Here is a 20,059-nt window from a genome sequence, read left to right on the forward strand (position 1 = left end):
TGCTCCCCTGGTGCATTCACTATAGCTGCCTAATTTCCCTGCTTTTTAAAGTTTGATAGAAATATCTGTGGGCTATAGGTACGTTCTTAAACCGCAAGGTTTTTTGCAGAGCCTGGAAAAGTTACTTTTTTAAACTACAACTCCCATCAGCCTCAGCCAGCATGGCCACTGGATTGGGCTGATGGGAGTTGTAGTTCAAAAAAGTAACTTTTCCAAGCTCTGGTTTTTTGCCTATTAGTGAATTTAAATCTAGTTCAGTCACTGTGTTTAAATGAAAGCACCAAGGTTTGTGTGTGCATGAGTGCATGCACTCCACCCTCAACTCCTGCACATATTCTTTTGTCAGAATCCCTCTGTGTATAACACATACAGTGTGTGGGGAGCTATTAACACAGGATCAAGAACCATGCAAAAGCTTGTTGAATACACTCTGGATGACTGAATAGAGCTAAGTGAAAGATTGTTCCCCTGAAAAAAGTGGTAAAAATCTTCCGCCCCTCTCCTCCTGTTTCTTTCTATTGCCTGCCTAACCATTTTGTGAACTGCTTCTCTGAAGTAAAAGACAAGGGTTTGGTTAAGTGATGGGGCTACTCCAGGGGAATGTGAAGTGACAGGAGATGCAGCCAGATTCAATACGATTTGCTCCTAAGGCCGTGTTTTCACTTAGACTACCATCAGAAACTTTCTTGGTCTCAGGAATAAACAAATTGCTTTGATCTGAAAGACGCCAGATACCATTAGGGTTTCCACCACCCGCATAGGAATTAATCTCAACAGATAAAAAAGAGCCAGCTCCTTTAGGCAAAGTATGGCTCTAGACTCAATTTTAAGCATTACAGAATTAATATATTGCTGGTAGCTTTGTATTTTCATTTACGTTGCCTGCACAGTGTCTTTCCAAAATTGGATATTAATGATTTACGCTGTAATTTATGTATGTCCATAAAGCAAAGCTGGAGCAACATTTGCGAAATCAAAATCTTACTCTTGGGCATTTCCAGGGCAATGTATCTAACCATTAACCCTTTCTAAAATCGCTCAAGGGTGTCATTTTCAATCCACATTTATGAATAAAGCAAATGCTCATTAGCTTGTCCTTCATTCTGTTCCAGACTTTTTTTCCCCGTAGTTTTGTTTTTAACAAAAACAACTTCATGAAGTTTGTGTTCTCCTTGAAAGTTCAGTATCCACCAGAGATGCTTACAATATACTGGTCTTGAAAATATACACCCCCAGCACTTACTGGGCAAAAGTACACATTACACTCAATGTGAACTGCCGCTGAAAAGAGCATCTCAGTGTTGTGTCCCATCCTCATCCAATAAAACACAGGATCATTCAACCCATGTTATCATATCATCATCATATTGCACATTTCCTACTCCCACATCACATCATTGGCTGCTGCGCAGGAGGCAGGGAAATGCACAATGCAACAATATTAGCAGATGAGGCAAATGAGCCTACGCATTAGGAGAGAATTTGACATATGGATACTATTTTCAGTTGCAGTCTTGTTGGTAGCCCCAGCCTTAAGTGGTGGCTTCCATATGGCACTCTTGGATGGGCATATGAGAGCCTTAAGCCATAGTTACAACATGGAATCAAGCCTGACTGGGAACTGTAGGTTGTGAAGGGTGCTGAGAGTTGTTAGAAGACCCCTATCCCCCTCATGGAGTTACAATTCTCAGAGTAGTTTGACAATCATTCCCTCTTCCCAGGGAACTCTGGGAAATGTAGCTCTGTGAGGGGAACAGGAGTCTCCTAACAACTCTCAGCACCCTTAAGAAATGATAGTTCCCATGATTCTTTGGGGGACCCTATGACTTTTTAAAGTGGTGTGATACTACTTTAAATGTCAGTACAGAAGGGGCCCTTTTAAAATGAATCTCTTGTGCCAGGGTGACAAAGCACTTCAACCCACTTTAATTTAGCCTAAATTTCCCAGTATGCACATGAATCCTTCCCACAAAACAGTGACAGTCTGGAGGTGACCTCAGAAAAGTACCATATAAAAAACTTGAAGATGATGATGACAACAACAAAAGCAAGACCATCACCAAGGTTGGGGACACCAGAATGGGAAGGTCCCACATTTTACTGTTATCTTATGCTGAAAAGCTTGGTCCCACCACTGCATAGAGTTTGGCACAATATTGTTAACTGGATCACAGGTACCTCCTTCTTAGCTGTGCTTTAGCAGAGTCAGGGCCAACACCAGACTGCAGCAGGCCCTTGGGCACCAGACTTCAGTGGGCCCTCAAAGGCAGTGGCAGTGTGGTGGTACTACCTCCACTGCCAGGGGCTTAAATAGGCCAGGCCATGTCAGCATGTTAGCACACAATATGGACACGCCTACCATTACCCAGGATTGAGGGGGAGGTGTTGATGACCGCATCACCATCTTGAGTAATGGCAAGTATGTATGTTGACATGGCCAGGCCTATTTAAACCCCAGGTGGTGGCAGTGCAACATGGAAAGTGGTGCAGCCAGCTTGCGGTGGGGAAGTTGCCTGGGAACTACACCCACCCAGCCCCAGCTGCAGGGGCTCCTCTAAAATGCTGGGCCCTTGGCCAGAGCCCAACCTGGCTGCCTGCTGGCGCTGGGCCTGAGCAGAGATCCTTCCACCATTTTGTAGAGCACAACTTCCAGTAACCTCTTCCTTGGCTTTGCTTCAGTCTTCCCACTTCTTTGTCAACAGAGATATGCCCACCAGTTCATTCTGATGGGACCTGACTTACCTCCCAATATACTTTTCTAACCAATACACCTCAGGGATGTGGGCTCAGAAGAGCTCTGAATTTTTTGCTGGCAATTGTCTTTTTCAATCAAAACTCCTACCAGAGTTCTTGTCTGGCTTTCAGTTTTTAGATTCCCATTTTATGCCAAGACAAAGGTAGCTAGAGGAAAAACACAACTGCCCATTTCTTCATCCAGTGTGATTAATCACCTCACTGCTGCTAAACTTTGAAGATGTTCCTGGAAGCAAATGCACAGGCCAGAACAGCAGATTCTTCTGACCTTATCTAGGTCCCAAAGAAGCATCACACAAATTGCTGAATCACTTCCATGCTCTGGTCTTAGGACATTTTGTCAAGTGATGGTACACAGGGCAATTCTCTGCAGGTTTACTTGGAAGTAGGGATGGGGAAGAAACTTGATTCAGTCCACATTTAAAGCCAACAATAAAATTTTCATTTCCACAACAATATGAGAAGCAAAATATAGCCAACCTTCAGAATTTGCACTTATCTGAATGTTGTGATTCAGTTCTCCAACCAACCAATGTTTTCTTTAAAAATGTATACATTAGGGGACAGTGTGAATAAAAAGAAGATATTAGTGAAAATAACATACAAAAATGCATTATATTAGGGGAAATTGCTTGCAAAACTGTGTACATTAGTTGACTCAAAACTGCATGCAAAACTGTGTTTATTAGGAGAAATTCACACTAAAGTTGAAGAATTTTCATGAGGATTAAAAAAAAGTATTACAAATTGCTGCAGAAATGTGGAGAACTAAATTTAAGATTAGAGAAATGAGAAACTGAGAGAACCAAAATGGACAGATCAGTCCACCCCTACTGGGAAGACAGCCCCACTGTTTTAAATGGAGGCTATGCCCAGGTTGGTATATATAGGATTGCAGACTAAATCGGTCTTGGAGCTTTTTCTCTTTTTTTGCATTTCCTGACTCTGAAATTTCTGCAGAAAGTAGTGCAGAAGCAGACCTCATCTGGAATAACGTGTCTGATTCTGGGTGCTGCACTTTAAGAAGGATATAGACCAACTGTAATGGGTTCAGAGGATGACAACAAAGATGGTCAGCAGTATAGGAAACAAGTCCTATGAGAAAAGGTTGAAGGAGCTATCCATGTTTAGTCTGGAGAATACTAGGGTGGTGGGAGTGGGAGGATGTGATAGCACTCTTTAAATAGCTGAAGGTCTGTAACATAGAAGGCTTATTTTCTGCTGCAGGGCTAGATCTAATGGGCTTAATTTACAGGAAGGTAGATTAAGCTTGAACATTAGGAGAAAATTCTTGATGGTAAGAGCAGTTGAACAATCGGACCAATTGCCTAGAAGGGTGGTGGACTCTCCCTCACTGGAGGTCTTCTAACAGAAGCTGGACAGCCATCTGTTGGGGATGCTCCAGATTTCCTGCAACTAAAAGGGAGTTGAACTATCAGGTTAATCCAACCTTATGACTCTATGGATGTAAACCCTTCATTGGACCAGAATGGTAATTTCCAAAGTGGGGTACACAGACATACCCAAGTGAAATACTAGCTTGCTGCAAGCAATACATTAATTTTAAAACTTAACTCTCCTGAGAGCCTCAAGGATGCACCCACAAAGGAGGCTACATTTCTGGAATATGTACTCTCTGGCTTTGTCTCCGTCCAATTAGTCTCTCCTGAGGGATGGATAATTCTACTACATCCGGCATCTAGTATAAATGGATTATTTAGTCCCTTCTGATGGAGAGATGCAACAGAAAGATCTATGTTTAGGTGGACAGACCAGCAGGGGACAGACCTGCCCATTTGGCAGAATAAGGCAGCCTACTTAGGCGACTGATTTGAGTATCATGAAAGGGTGTGAAATAGTTAATTATTTAATCTCTTATTATAATCATATTTTTCCTGACAGGATGAGGGAGAGGCACTTGTGGGATCTTCTGCCTCAGATAGCAAAATATCTCTACTAGCCTTGGATATTATGTGCACCATGATCTAGGGCAGCAAAATGTCTTAGGAAAGCCCTGGGACAATGTCTTTGCAGAAGCCCAGACAGCAGTTTCTTCTGAGGGTAGGTAGTCCTTGTTCTGACAATAGTGAAGCAGGACTTTCATTTCGTTTTCATTTCATAAAAAAGAGAGTGCCTTAACTAGCAGCCACATCTGGGAAACTCTCAGCTAGAAGATGCAGTCAGTTTAAAAGTTTTTCTCTTTGCCTTCTGTGCTCTCGCTTTGTCCCAATTTCTTGGATGAGTTTCAGTTGGTGCAGCTTGAGGATGTTGACAAAGTGCTTGGACAGGTTCGTGCAACCACTTCTGTGCTGGATCCTTGCCCTTCTTGGCTAATAAAAGCTAGCAGGGATGGAACAGCCGGCTGGGCCAGGGAAGTGATTAATGCCTCTCTGCGAGAGGGGGTGGTCCCTGGCTGCCTGAAGGAGGCAGTAATGAGACCACTCCTGAAGAGACCCTCCCTGGAAAATCTTAATAACTATAGGCCGGCGGCAAATGTTCCATTCCTGGGCAAGGTCCTTGAATGAGTGGTGGCAGGCCAGCTCCAGACACTCTTGGATGAGACTGATTATCTGGATCCATTTCAGTCGGGTTTCAGGCCTGGTTTTGGCGTGGAGGCAGCCTTGGTAGCCCTGTATGATGACCTCTGTCAGGAGAGAGACAGGGGGAGTGTGACTCTGTTGATTCTCCTTGATCTCTCAGCGGCTTTTGATACCATCAACCATGGTATCCTTCTGGGAAGACTGGCTGAGTTGGGAGTGGGAGGGACTGCATTGTGGTGGTTCTGCTCCTGCTTGGCAGGTCAGGGTGGTGTTTGGGGAACATTACTCGGCACCCTGGACTCTCCAATATGGGGTTCCGCAGGGGTCAGTTCTGTCCCCCATGCTGTTTGGCATCTACGTGAGGCCGTTGGGTGTGGTCATCCAGAGCTTTGGAGTTTGTTGCCATCGATGTGCTGATGACATGCAGCTCTATTTGTCCTTTTCATCTTCTTCAGGTGGGGCTGTCAATGTGCTGAACCAGTGCCTGGCTGTGACAATGGACTGGATGAGGGCTCATAAACTGAGGCTCAGTCCAGACAAGACTGAGATGCTGCTAGTGGGTGGTTCTTCTGACCGGATGGTGGATGTCCAACCTATTCTGGATGGGGTTGCATTCCCCCTGAAGGGGCAGGTTCATGGCTTGGGGGTTCTCCTGGAGCCGTCTCTGTTGCTTGAGGCTCAGGTAGCCTCGGTGGCACGGAGTGCCTTCTACCAACTTCGGACAGGGATAACCTGGCTTCAGTTGTCCATGCTCTGGTGACCTCCAAGTTGGATTGCTGTGGTGTGCTCTATGTGAGGCTGCCTTTGAAGATGGTTTGGAGGCTGCAGCTTGTGCAGAATGTGGCGGCCAGATTGGTAACAGGGACCAGGCGGTTTGAACACATAAAACCAATTCTGGCCCGCTTGCATTGGCTGCCTGTATGTTTCCGAGCTCGATTCGGGGTGCTGGTTTTAACCTATAAAGCCTTACACAGCTTGGGACCACAATACCTGATGGAATGCCTCTCCCGACACGAACCCACCTGTACACTACGCTCAACATCAAAGGGAAGCTGGGAGAGAAGCTGGGAGTCTGGCAACAAGGGAGAGCACCTTCTTAGTGGTGGCCCCCAAATTAATGAATGATCTCCCTGATGAGGTGCACCTGGCACCAACACTGTTATCTTTTTGGCAGCCAGTCAAGACTTTCCTCTTCTCCCAGGCATTTAGCATGTGTTTTTAAATTCCTTTTTAAAAATGCGTTTTTAAATTTGTGTACTTGGTTTTAATGTTTTTAATTGTGGTAAACCACCCAGACAGCTTCAGCTATGGGGCAGTATACAAATGCAATAAATAAATAAATAAAATACATTTTGACCAAGCCCACCTGCCCTACTCATGACATCAGATATATATCAGGTGTGGGACAGGTAAAGATGTGGCTGGGCCAAAGGGGATTTTGGCAGCACTAGTAAAGCCATGTGGACTGTGTTTTGCAAGCCCTGGCAATCAGCTGATTGTCAGAACTTGCAAAGAGGTGTGCACAGAGCAACACAAGGCCCGATGATCAGCTGATTGTTGGGGTTTGCATAGCTAGTCTTCTGAGTAGACCTTTGTTGGCTAAGTGGCCACCTGTTTTATTAAATTTGGCCTGTATTACAATATGGAGTGTTATACTTTGCTTTGGAGAGAATATACCCTAAACCAGCCTTTCCCAACTAGAGGGCCACCAGATGTTGTTGGACCACAATTCCATCTTTCCTGACCATTGGTAATGCTGGCTGAGGCTGATGGGAGTTGTGGTCCAGCAACACCTGGTGGCCCACTAGTTGGGAAAGGCTGCCCTAAACTGACTTAGCCAAAGTTTCAATGCCTGTGGTGCAAATAATTCCATGTGACTAGACCAAGAGAGTCTGGCCCTGAGCTTAGAGGACTCCAGCATCCTCTGTTGACTCTCAAGACCTCATACAGATCCATCACTATAATGAGCCAACCCACCATGGCATTTAAATTGCATCCATTGCAACTCTTTTTATGATCCAGTAGGAGTTTGTATTTTTGCTGCATCTGTAATTACAAACCGGAACAGATGGTGGAGGTTTAGTTTAAAATTGTGTGTCCATTCTAATAACGTATGCTGTCCAGCGATTGTTCACAAACGTAGGCTGTTTTGTCTCACTTGGGGGAAGGAAAAATTAAAACGAGTACACAAATCCTCCTTGTCGGAAACATGTTTGCTGCATCAGAGATTTACTGCAAGTGGTTTTGCTGCTGCTTGGTATTTTTCAAAGCAATGTCTGATTCCATTTGAGATACTTTAAAATCAATATCAATGATAATTAAATGCCCCAGTTTAAGAATGGGAAATTGATTTTTTTTCCCCAAAGAAGGAGATTTCAATAAGGTCTTTTTCTGACAGCGTTTGTTTATGGTTTACAAATGTATCCATCATGATAGCCTACCTGCCAGGAAATCTAGTTTTCCATAAGAAAAATGGCACCCAGTAATGTTTATGTGATTGAGTCTTGCTAAAACCCTGATCTAGAGTGGCAGTTCCCAAATAGTTTACCAACAGAATCACCACTGAACAGATTTTTTTTTTAAAGGTTTGGAATGGATTTGTCAGTTCTGACCCAGATGGAAACCTCCTGTAGCCCAATTCAGGATATGGTCTGAAGGTACATAAGGCCTGCTGAAGCTAAGCAGGTCTGCATCTGGTCAGTGTCTAGGTGGGAGGATGCCTGGGAACCACAAGTTCCGTGACGGAAAAAGGTGGACTATAAATGTGATAAAGTAAAATAAATAAAATACAAACACGTACTCAATTGAGTGATCGCTGTTTCAAATTAGGGATGTATAACACCTAGATGAGAAAAGTAAATGGTCTTGAGGGCTTCATTGGCTAAACTAGTTTAAGCTATATCATCTCATTTAAATGTGTATCCTACCCTTCCCCCCAAAGGAGCTCAGGGCGGCAAACAACGCGTGATAAAATAATAAAAACAATTCCATTACAGATGCAGTCTGGGAAAGATCTCTACTTAAAAGTCTTGTTGGAAGAGGAAGGTCTTTGGGAATAGAAAGGTTGGAAGAGGAAGATCTTCAGTATTATCTAGAGATCATCCAGGAAAAGCAGGAAAATCATCTGTTGAGGACACTCAAGCTCTAGATTTCCTAAGCCAAGGAGGATGCTGGACTAGATGGCCTGCAAGACCCTTTCCAAGTCTATGATGATCTCCAGAACAAACAGCACAGAGAGAGGCATTGTGGTGGCATGGGGATAACTGGCACAACAGCACAGAGAACCACTTCACAAATAAAACTATTTAAATCTGGCGCTCAATCCCCAGCACCTCCTGATAAGGCAGGGAAAAACTACCTGTCTGAAACCCTGGAGAGCTACTGCCGGTCAGTGCAGACATGTCTATTAACTTCAATGGGTCTACTCTGAGTAGGACTAGCATTGCATACTATTTGGCTCCACGAGCTAGAGGGAGCCCCAGCTGACGAAGCATCAAGGCCCCAGCTGACAAAGCGTCAAGGCGAGTTAAGCAGCAGAGCGAAAAGAGGGAAAGTAGCTCCCATTTATTCCATTATTAAATTGAAGTAAAACAGCTCAGAGCAATAAGTAATAAGGGCAGCCCAAGGTCACCCTGAGCTAGGAGCCAAATCCTGAAAGAACCTATATCTTAGGAGACAGATCCTAGGAGAAGGAAGCCCATAGAAAGCTAGTTTTCAACACCACCCTAGCAGGAAAGCTTCAGGGGACACTGTAAATAAGGCTAAATTCCAGTCGGAGAGAAGGGGGAAAAGGAAACTCCACCGACACATACAGGGAGAGAGTCAGCTCAGTCCTTGCTAAAAAGGGCAGCTTCAGCCTTCCTGAAACACAACCACAAGCTCTGTTTCCCTAGGTTAAAGAAAGGTCAGGCTGTTCTAGGTGGGAAAACAACAAACACAAAAGACTTGCCTGGAAGGCGCAGCCCCTTGATTAGATTAAAAGCAGCCAAAAGCTTAAACAGCCCCGCCCCTCACTCAGGAAGGAAGGAAGCAAGAGAGAATACTAAAGAGTTAAGCCCCAGCTGATAGCCATCAGCCTCAAGTAACACATCATTGGCTGGCAGCAGTAGCTGGGAGGAACCAGCCACACATATAAAGTCAGAGCACCCTAGCGAGGGAGCCTGCTCCACGAGCTAGAGGGAGCCCCAGTTGACAAAGCGTCAAGGCGAGTTAAGCAGCAGAGCGAGTTCGACAGCAGGGCGAGGAGGCCAGGGCCCCCACTCTGCCCGTCTGTTCCCTGACCTCAACTAAACCGCAGTCTCCAACCCATTGAGCTCCTGGCTCTCCGGGAACGACTTCATTTCCTTGAGGCCAAGGTGGCGGACCTGGAAAAGCTGAGAGAGGCAGAGATGTGTGTGGAGGAGGCCTTCAGGGACGTTATAGCTGTGTCCCACTCCAACGATGATAGCTCTCCTGCTATCATGGAGAACGATGGTCTCGGGGAAGGAGAGCATCCAGCTGAGGAAGAGGGAAACGATCCCTTAGAAGGGACCCATTCCTTGGGGGATGAGCAGCTATCCTCTCGTGCCGAGGATATATCTCCAGGGGGTGGAGGGATCCTTGTAGTGGGTGATTCGATCATTAGGAACATAGACAGTGGGGTGTGTGATGGGCGTGTAGACCGCAAGGTGTTTTGCCTGCGTGGTGCGAAGGTTGCGGATATAGCCGGTCATTTAGATAGTTTGGTAGACAGTGCTGGAAAGGAGTCAGTGGTCGTGGTGCACGTTGGCACCAACGACATGGGGAAATGCAGCTGTGAGGTCCTGGAAGCAAAATTTAGGTTGCTAGGTAGGATGCTGAAAGCCAGGACCTCCAAGGTGGCTTTCTCTGAAATGCTACCGGTTCCATGCGCAGGACCAGCCAGACAGGCCCAGCTTCGCAGTCTCAATGCGTGGATGAGACGATGGTGTCGGGTAGAAGGGTTTGGATTTGTTAGGCACTGGGGAACATTCCGGGACAAGCCGGGCCTGTACAAAAGGGACGGGCTCCACTTGAACCAGAATGGAACCAGACTGCTGGCACTTAAAATTAAAAAGGTAGCAGAGCAGCTTTTAAACTGACTGAGGGGGGAAATCCGACAGGAGCTGAGAAAGGTCCGGTTCGGAATAAAGCTCCCCCCTGGGATAAAAACCAAAGAAATGATGAAATTTTAAAAGGGGTAGGCCTAGAAGTAGGCATTGTGAGAGCAGGGGCACAGGATATAAATTCAGAAGAGCAAAATTACCACAGGCCTAACCACAAGTGCCAAAGACACTTGAAGAGAGACACTGCTTACAAGTGCCTGTACGCTAATGCTAGGAGCCTCCGAACCAAGATGGGAGAACTGGAGTGCTTGGTCTTAGAGAAGAGCATTGATATAGTGAGCATAACCGAGACCTGGTAGAATGGAGAAAACCAGTGGGATACGGTTATCCCTGGATATAAACTATATCGGAAGGACAGGGAAGGACGTATTGGTGGCGGAGTCGCTCTATACGTGAAAGAAGGCATTGAATCCAGCAAGCTCGAAACCCCAAAAGAGGCAGACTCCTCCACAGAATCGTTGTGGGTGGTGATACCGTGCCCCAGGAGGGACTTAATACTGGGAACGATCTATCGTCCCCCTGATCAAAATGCTCAGGGAGACCTTGAGATGAGATATGAAATTGAGGAAGAATCCAAACTAGGAAATGTGGTAGTAATGGGTGACTTCAACTACCCGGACATAGACTGGCTGCATATGTGTTCCAGTCATGACAAAGAAGCAAAGTTTCTAGATATTCTAAATGACTATTCCCTAGACCAGTTGGTCATGGAACCGACCAGAGGGACGGCAACCCTGGACTTAATCCTCAGTGGGGACCGGGACCTGGTGCGAGATGTAAGTGTTGTTGAACCGATTGGGAGCAGTGACCACAGTGCTATTAAATTAAACATACATGTAACTGGCCAATTGCCACGAAAATCCAACATGGTCACATTTGACTTCAAAAGAGGAAACTTCATAAAAATGAGGGGATTGGTAAAAAGAAAGCTGAAAAACAAAGTCCAGAGGGTCACATCACTCAAAAATGCTTGGAAGTTGTTTAAAAACACTCTATTAGAAGCTCAACTGGAGTGCATACCGCAGATCAGAAAAGGTACCGCCAGGGCCAAGAAGATGCCAGCATGTTTAACGAGCAAAGTCAAGGAAGCTCTTAGAGGCAAAAAGTCTTCCTTCAGAAAATGGAAGTCTTGTCCGAATGAAGAAAATAAAAAAGAACACAAACTCTGGCAAAAGAAATGCAAGAAGACAATAAGGGATGCTAAAAAAGAATTTGAGGAGCACATTGCTAAGAACATAAAAACCAGCAACAAAAAATTCTATAAATACATTCAAAGCAGGAGACCATCTAGGGAGACAATTGGACCCTTGGATGATAAGGGAGTCAAAGGTGTACTAAAGAACGATAAGGAGATTGCAGAGAAGCTAAATAAATTCTTTGCATCTGTCTTCACAGTGGAAGATATAGGGCAGATCCCTGAACCTGAACTAACATTTGCAGGAAGGGATTCTGAGGAACTAAGACAAATAGTGGTAACGAGAGAGGAAGTTCTAAGCTTAATGGACAATATAAAAACTGACAAATCACCGGGCCCGGATGGCATCCACCCGAGAGTTCTCAAAGAACTCAAAGGTGAAATTGCTGATCTGCTAACTAAAATATGTAACTTGTCCCTTGGGTCCTCCTCCGTGCCTGAGGACTGGAAAGTGGCAAATGTAACGCCAATCTTCAAAAAGGGATCCAGAGGGGATCCCGGAAATTACAGGCCAGTTAGCTTAACTTCTGTCCCTGGAAAACTGGTAGAAAGTATGATTAAAGCTAGATTAACTAAGCACATAGAAGAACAAGCCTTGCTGAAGCAGAGCCAGCATGGCTTCTGCAAGGGAAAGTCCTGTCTCAGTAACCTATTAGAATTCTTTGAGAGTGTCAACAAGCATATAGATAGAGGTGATCCAGTGGACATAGTGTACTTAGACTTTCAAAAAGCGTTTGACAAGGTACCTCACCCAAGGCTTCTGAGGAAGCTTAGCAGTCATGGAATAAGAGGAGAGGTCCTCTTGTGGATAAGGAATTGGTTAAGAAGCAGAAAGCAGAGAGTAGGAATAAACGGACAGTTCTCCCAATGGAGGGCTGTAGAAAGTGGAGTCCCTCAAGGATCGGTATTGGGACCTGTACTTTTCAACTTGTTCATTAATGACCTAGAATTAGGAGTGAGCAGTGAAGTGGCCAAGTTTGCTGACGACACTAAATTGTTCAGGGTTGTTAAAACAAAAAGGGATTGCGAAGAGCTCCAAAAAGACCTCTCCAAACTGAGTGAATGGGCAGAAAAATGGCAAATGCAATTCAATATAAACAAGTGTAAAATTATGCATATTGGAGCAAACAATCTTAATTTCACATATACGCTCATGGGGTCTGAACTGGTGGTGACCGACCAGGAGGGAGACCTCGGGGTTGTAGTGGACAGCACGATGAAAATGTCGACCCAGTGTGCGGCAGCTGTGAAAAAGGCAAATTCCATGCTAGCAATAATTAGGAAAGGTATTGAAAATAAAACAGCCGATATCATAATGCCGTTGTATAAATCTATGGTGCGGCCGCATTTGGAATACTGTGTACAGTTCTGGTCGCCTCATCTCAAAAAGGATATTCTAGAGTTGGAAAAGGTTCAGAAGAGGGCAACCAGAATGATCAAGGGGATGGAGCGACTCCCTTACGAGGAAAGGTTGCAGCATTTGGGGCTTTTTAGTTTAGAGAAAAGGCGGGTCAGAGGAGACATGATAGAAGTGTATAAAATTATGCATGGCATTGAGAAAGTGGATAGAGAAAAGTTCTTCTCCCTCTCTCATAATACTAGAACTCGTGGACATTCAAAGAAGCTGAATGTTGGAAGATTCAGGACAGACAAAAGGAAGTACTTCTTTACTCAGCGCATAGTTAAACTATGGAATTTGCTCCCACAAGATGCAGTAATGGCCACCAGCTTGGATGGCTTTAAAAGAAGATTAGACAAATTCATGGAGGACAGGGCTATCAATGGCTACTAGCCATGATGGCTGTGCTCTGCCACCCTAGTCAGAGGCAGCATGCTTCTGAAAACCAGTTGCCGGAAGCCTCAGGAGGGGAGAGTGTTCTTGCACTCGGGTCGTGCTTGCGGGCTTCCCCCAGGCACCTGGTTGGCCACTGTGAGAACAGGATGCTGGACTAGATGGGCCACTGGCCTGATCCAGCAGGCTCTTCTTATGTTCTTATAATGTTTACAAAAATGCATATATTAGGGGAATGTGTGCATAAAAATGAAGCTTTGTTTAGTGCAAAGTGCCCTCTAGCAGGTCTCCCTCCAGGAATAGCATTGGTTTCCCTTGGAAATATACCCACAGCTAGGGATGCAGGAGAAATTCGATTCAGTTACCATTTAGGCCAAATCTATCAAATTTGCACTTTCCAAAACAATATGATAACCAAATAGTAGCCATCCTTTGACATTCAATCGTATCCAAATTTTGCAATGCAGTTCTCCAACCAGCCAGTGTTAACAAAAACGCATTATTAGGGGAAAGTGTGAATAAAAATGAATATATAAATGAAAATAGCATACAAAAATGCATTATTAGTTACTGTAAACTGCCCAGAGAGCTTTGGCTATGGGGCGGTATATAAGTACAATAAATAAATAATAAAATAAACAAATTATATTAGGAGAAACTGCTTGCAAAAATTGTTCATTAGTTAAAACTGCATACAAAATGTGTTTATTAGGAGAAATTTGCACGAAAATGCTGAAGAATTTTCATGAGAAGTTTTTTTTAAAAAAAAATGCAAATTGCTGCAGAAATGTAGAGAACCAAATTTAAGAATGGAGAAATGAGAAACTAGAACTAAAATGGACAAATCCTTCCGTCTTTACCATTCAGCCTCAAATTTTACTGAATGATTGAGCAAGTCACTATGTGTCAACCTAACCTACATCATAGGGACAGCGTGAAGATGAAAGAGGGGCCATGTGCACCACCTTGAGCTTCTTGGAGAAAGGGTGGGATTAAACTGTAATCTTAAATAAATACAGAAGAAATTCAGCCAAGACGGATGGAGCAGCCTCATTTTATCCTGTTAACAGTTTCACCGTTCCTCAGTCGTGGGTCCATTATGTTCAGTTTTGTGCATGGTTTTTGAAAGAACACACACACACAAATCAGCATTTTGTATGCATTTTGTATACACTGCTTACATAAAATGTATATTTTTAAAAGTAAAATATTTATTATTTATTATTATTTATGACATTTATATTCCACCTTTCTTTCCTCCGTGGAGCTCAAGGTGGTGTAGATCATTCTCTCCTCCCCATTTTATCTTCACAACAACTCTGTGAGGTTGATTAGACTGAGACTGTGACTGCCCCAAGGTCACGTGATGAGCTTCATGGCTGAGTGGAGATTTGGACCCTAGTTTCCTAAGTCCTAGCCGACTCTAACCAGAAATCCATGCTGCCTGTCACTTTCCAATGCTTTCATCAATAAAATATGCATTTTGTATGCACTTTTTGCTTACAATATGCATTTTGTGTCCAGTTTTTTCCCACTGAAACAGCATTGATAAATCTGGAGAAGTGCATATTCCAACTGGGAATTGCATTCCGATCAACAAGCAAGTTCAGTAGCATCAGATTGGGTTGGTCTGCTGCAAAAACAGAGCAAATGAATGTGACGGACAGGACTAGATTCCACCCTTTCCCACCATTAGCCAATCCTGTAATTAGAATGTTGAGAAGGAGAGTATTTTTAGGACTGTTTAGTCAGTTAGGAGTTCAGTTGGAGGGGTTGGAGGGGTTTTGTGAGGGATGCAGGGAGTGTTCAGTTGGAGAGAGAGAGAGACAGTTGGATGCTGGGTGAGAATAGGTTAATATAGCAACATTGAGAAAAATAAGTTTGGGAGAAAGCAAAGAATTGTAACATTGAAACTGTCATGCTACGTGCCAGTGGCACATGCTTGTCTTAAAAAAAAAATCTTGGTTTACCAATAAAAGTTCTCTTTTGGTTTCACCCTATTGCCTGGATCACTTGAATGCTGGAGGGGTGATAAGTTAAAAATAATACTGGAACCCATGTAGAACTGGTTGCGCAGGTAAGGATATATTGGGACACACACATTGCACATTTGTTTTAATGCTCCAATTTTAGGGCAGTCACCTCATGGTTTGTCAGTCACTTTGTAGAGGTTCCAAAAGGCAGGTGAGGTGGGACAGATAGCTCCAGTGAGGGGGAAAATATAACTAGGGGGGTGGGCCTGGTTGTATTCACTTGAAGCTTGGAAAAGGGCTGTCATAACAAATTCCTCCCCCATCCCTAGCCAAGACATGTTAGCTCCATGCCAAGACAGGTCACCTCCATACCACCACAACTCAGTTCTTCCCCAAAGGTTTCAATAAAACCACAGAGGCATTCCAGGCTGTTACCATTTTCTCCTCAGTCCACAGTACTTAATGGACATGCTGTGCTAACCAAACCCTATTCACTAGCAAATTGACTCTTGCTAGAATATTCTGTGAACATGCCATCTTCTTGAGCCAACAGCAAGGGATAATAAGGTACTTTACTGAGCAGCAAACAGACACAGAAACGTCTGTCCTCATTGGCTCTAGCTGGCAGGTCTTTTGAGCAACCATAGAGAGATGCCAAGGACCGACAGAGCATCATGGGGGTGCTTTTATGGCTGCTGTCTATCTATCTGGACCACAAAATTGTCACCTAAATTGAGACCTTTAATCTCCAAGAGCTGTCATATCAGATAGGGGACCATTTGCTAAAGACAGACACTTTTCCCAAGGCCTAGAGCTTTTAAAGTCAACCGTCTACAGCCAAAGCAAAACTAATTAGCAATTTTAATCCAGGAAAGGACACAGCTAGGAAATATTTCATCACATACAAGAAAGAGCAAAACTTAAAGCTCCGAAATGGCTTTTTCTTTCTTTCAGTATTTGTGACCTGAATAGGAAACTAAGAAGAAGCAGGACATTGTAAGAGTGTTCCCCTATTTCTGCAGAAGATGTCATCCCACCAGTGGTCATTGCTGCAACTGTTTGAGTTTGCTTTGCTCTCCATCATCACAGCTCAGCCAACTCTACCTATGTCTGTTTAGGAGGAAAAGCCCAGCATTAACACTGCTCTTCCTTACCACTTGGAACCTCTGGGTGATTTGTGTTCATTCTTGTCTGTATCTAGAAGTGCTGTGATTGGGATAAGTGTTTGGATCCTGGTGGTAGGTAAGTTCAGGGCAGGGATGAGAAATCTCAGGCCCGAATGCAGCTCTCCAGGCCACTCTATCCAGCCCTTGGGATTCTGTCCAGGCTATACCCCTCATTGGCCCTGCTTTGTGACCTCCTCTTTACTTGCCTGCAAAATGTCTCTGAACTGTGATACCTCTTGTTTGCCTGGATGGAGGATAGAGAGTGATGTGTGTCTGATTATGTCCACTTTTGCCACACCTGCCACTGGTATGCGGCTTCCAGAAGGTTGTCCATGAGGGAAATTTGGCCCTCAAGCTGCAAAGAAGGTTATCACTGGTATAGGGTGTAACTGAAGACCAGTCACATTCCCTGATGATTATAAGTTCTGTCTGACTTGATCGTGGCCTCTGTAGGGGTTGACAGGATAATCCATTTTTTGTTTGTGTCAGTTTTGCATGTGTTCAGCCATAAATCCATTCCAGTCACTTCTGTATTAATTTTTTTAAACTGTATGAATAATACTTATTTTATCACAGAATACTATTTAAATATGTTTTTTATCTCCATGTACACATTTCTAAATATATTTTATCCTAAAATACACGTCTAATGTATTTTTGTATGTTGGGGTTAGAACCAGGCCAGTGCGTCAGAATTCCCAGGAACTGAATTCCTCAGGCATCCCTAGGACGGTTGTGCCTATAAATGTGGACATCTACACATGCAGCTGGTTAGCATGTTAATCCACAGGTAGCATCAACATGAAGAAGGAAGCCTCCGAACAACCTCTGCAAACTGTGCTTCTTCAATTGAAAAATGCAGCAGGAATGAGGAGAGGGGAAGGTAGTGAAAGGTGGAAAACACGAGAAGTATATATGGCTCCACCAGCCCTAGTGCAGAAGGCATCTGGTTAGGTGGAAGGGAGCTACCCCCCCTTAATAAATGTGTGCCTCAGAGGGCAAGGGTGCTTCTGTGCTCCAGGGAGGGCCAAAACTCCTTCCCCTTCTCCCACCCCCCTAGGGGTCACCACAGTTCCCCTCCCCTTTTCCACTGCCCATCCCACAGGGGGTGCCAGAACCCCCCTCCTCTGGCTAGCCTCCCACCCACCTGGTGAGGCCAAGCTCCAGGCTGGTTGTATGGCCCCACCATCACTGCAGGCCTGCCATCGCTCCCCCCAATCCCAGGCAGCTCCCTAAACCACCAGCCACCACCATTTACCTTCTTGCTGCCAACCCTCTTGCTGCAGTGGTTTACCTCACCTTGCTTGACTCACCTGTAAGTGCCACACTACCCATGACTGCTTCTGCACAGGCATGGACTGCACAGAAGTGTTCATGGGTAGTGTGATGCTTACAAAAATATAATACAGGTAGACAGATAGGAAGCTGTCAAATAAGTTGCCTCATGCCAAGATTGGTCCATCTAGCTGAGTACTGCCCTCACTGACAAAGCAGAACTTATTCAGGTTTTTTGTCTTCCCCACCTCTATCTGGAGATGTCAGGGACTGAAGCTGGGACCTTTGGGATGCAAAGTATATGTTCTATGACTGACATGATCCTCAGACTCAAAATACTGAAGATTCCTAGTCTGCATAAAGCATATGCACTTTAGTTAATTGGCCAAATACATAGAAACTTCATGAGATTTACAAGTGGCACCTATTTGTGTATGTCATGCGGAGGGGGAGAAAGTTGACTGTGTGGCTGTAGACACAAACATATGCATAGACCACAGGACACTTTAGATCAGAGACTTAAATTGCCCTGTGCTTTGTGGCTTACCCAAAAAAGAAATGCGCACAGCCCTATGGAATTGACTTCAATAGAGGTTAACTAACTTGTTATTGACTTCCCTATGAGTTAATTAATCCAGCAATACAGTTTTGTTCCAACATGTCCGAAACCCTTTCTCTTGACCAATGTGAGTTTCTCAGTAAAGGCTGCAAAGCTGAAACTGATTGCTTCTCTCAGTAACGTGAAATTGTGCCTGTGGAAGTGCCTGCAGGGAAGCTGGTGGGATGGATAACACACTACCCAAGAACACACTTGCATTGTTATTAAGGCTGCATGGCAAACAAGGAGTCTGCCCTGCCCTCTGCTAGCGTATTAGTTATGGCATAGGAGAACAAAGCCAAGTCATGTCAACTGAATGATCCCAGGTGGGATGTTGGCTTCTGGGATTCTCCAAAGCATGGTTCCACTTTGGAACATTTTTCTTTGCACTAAAAGCTTTTCATCCTCTACGGACAATCAATCAGGCAGCTTCCCTCCCACCTCGGTGGGGATCAGCAGCTCTCAGCACAAGATCTGTCACCTCAAACAATAAATGAGATGAAGCTTTGGGAAAGGATGACTCCCTGCTGCAAATGCTGGGAAAGCTACAGAGCTGACAGCAAGCAGCTGTTGGCCACCTTGGATATCTATTTTGTAGTAAATAAAATAGAAGATGGACAGCCAGGGATCTTGGCTTTTAGGAGCTACACACTAAAATCAGAGTAAGGGAAGGAGGGCTACCAACATTTCTTCAGCCCCCTGAAGTTCTGCCTTTAACAGCAGCTTGATCTGTACACGTTACCAGGCAATAAGATGTATCTTCCTGGCCACGAAAACCTTCACCTGCTGATATCTGCAGATTAAGCTGCTGCTAAAGTCCTAAGAACAGGACATTTCTTCTGGTCAGTTGGCAATCCTAACTGCAACACTCTTGTTTGGATTATGAAAAGCCCATTGTTAGGACTGGGCTACACAAACAGCAGAGTGGGCCACTGTTTCTGGACTGTACCACTTCAGGTTGCAAAACTGGAAGGGGATGGAGTCATATTTTTGAATTTTTCCCAATGGGGGGAGTATTGCAAATAGAAAGGTAGCATATTATGAAGAAGGCTATGCTCAAATGGCAAGTTTTATTTGTGCAGGGCATTTTATTTGCAGGCAAACTTTGATCACACAGCTCATTGGATGGAGTCTGATTTTCAGTCGTTGTTATGTGCCTTCAAGTCGATCACGACTTCTGGAGACCCTATGAATCAGTGACCTCCATTAGCATCTGTCGTGAACCACGCTGTTCAGATCTTCTAAGTTCAGGTCTGTGGCTTTCTTTATGGAATCAATCCATCTCTTGTTTGGTCTTCCTCTTTTCTACTCCCTTCTGTTTTTCCCAGCATTATTGTCTTTTCTAGTGAGTCATGTCTTCTCATGATTTGTCCAAAGTATGATAACCTCAGTTTCATCATTTTAGCTTCTAGTGATAGTTCTGGTTTAATTTGTTCTAACACCCAATTATTTGTCTTTTTTTGCAGTGCATGGTATACTCAAAGCTCTCTTCCAACACATTTCAAATGAGTTGATTTTTCTCTTACCTGCTTTTCTCACTGTCCAACTTTCACATCCATACATAGAGATTAGGAATACCATGGTCTGAATTATCCTGACTTTAGCATTCAGTGATACATCTTTGCATTTGCGGACCTTTTCTA

This window comes from Rhineura floridana, chromosome 7 (assembly GCF_030035675.1).
Source record: "Rhineura floridana isolate rRhiFlo1 chromosome 7, rRhiFlo1.hap2, whole genome shotgun sequence".
NCBI lineage: Eukaryota > Metazoa > Chordata > Lepidosauria > Squamata > Rhineuridae > Rhineura > Rhineura floridana.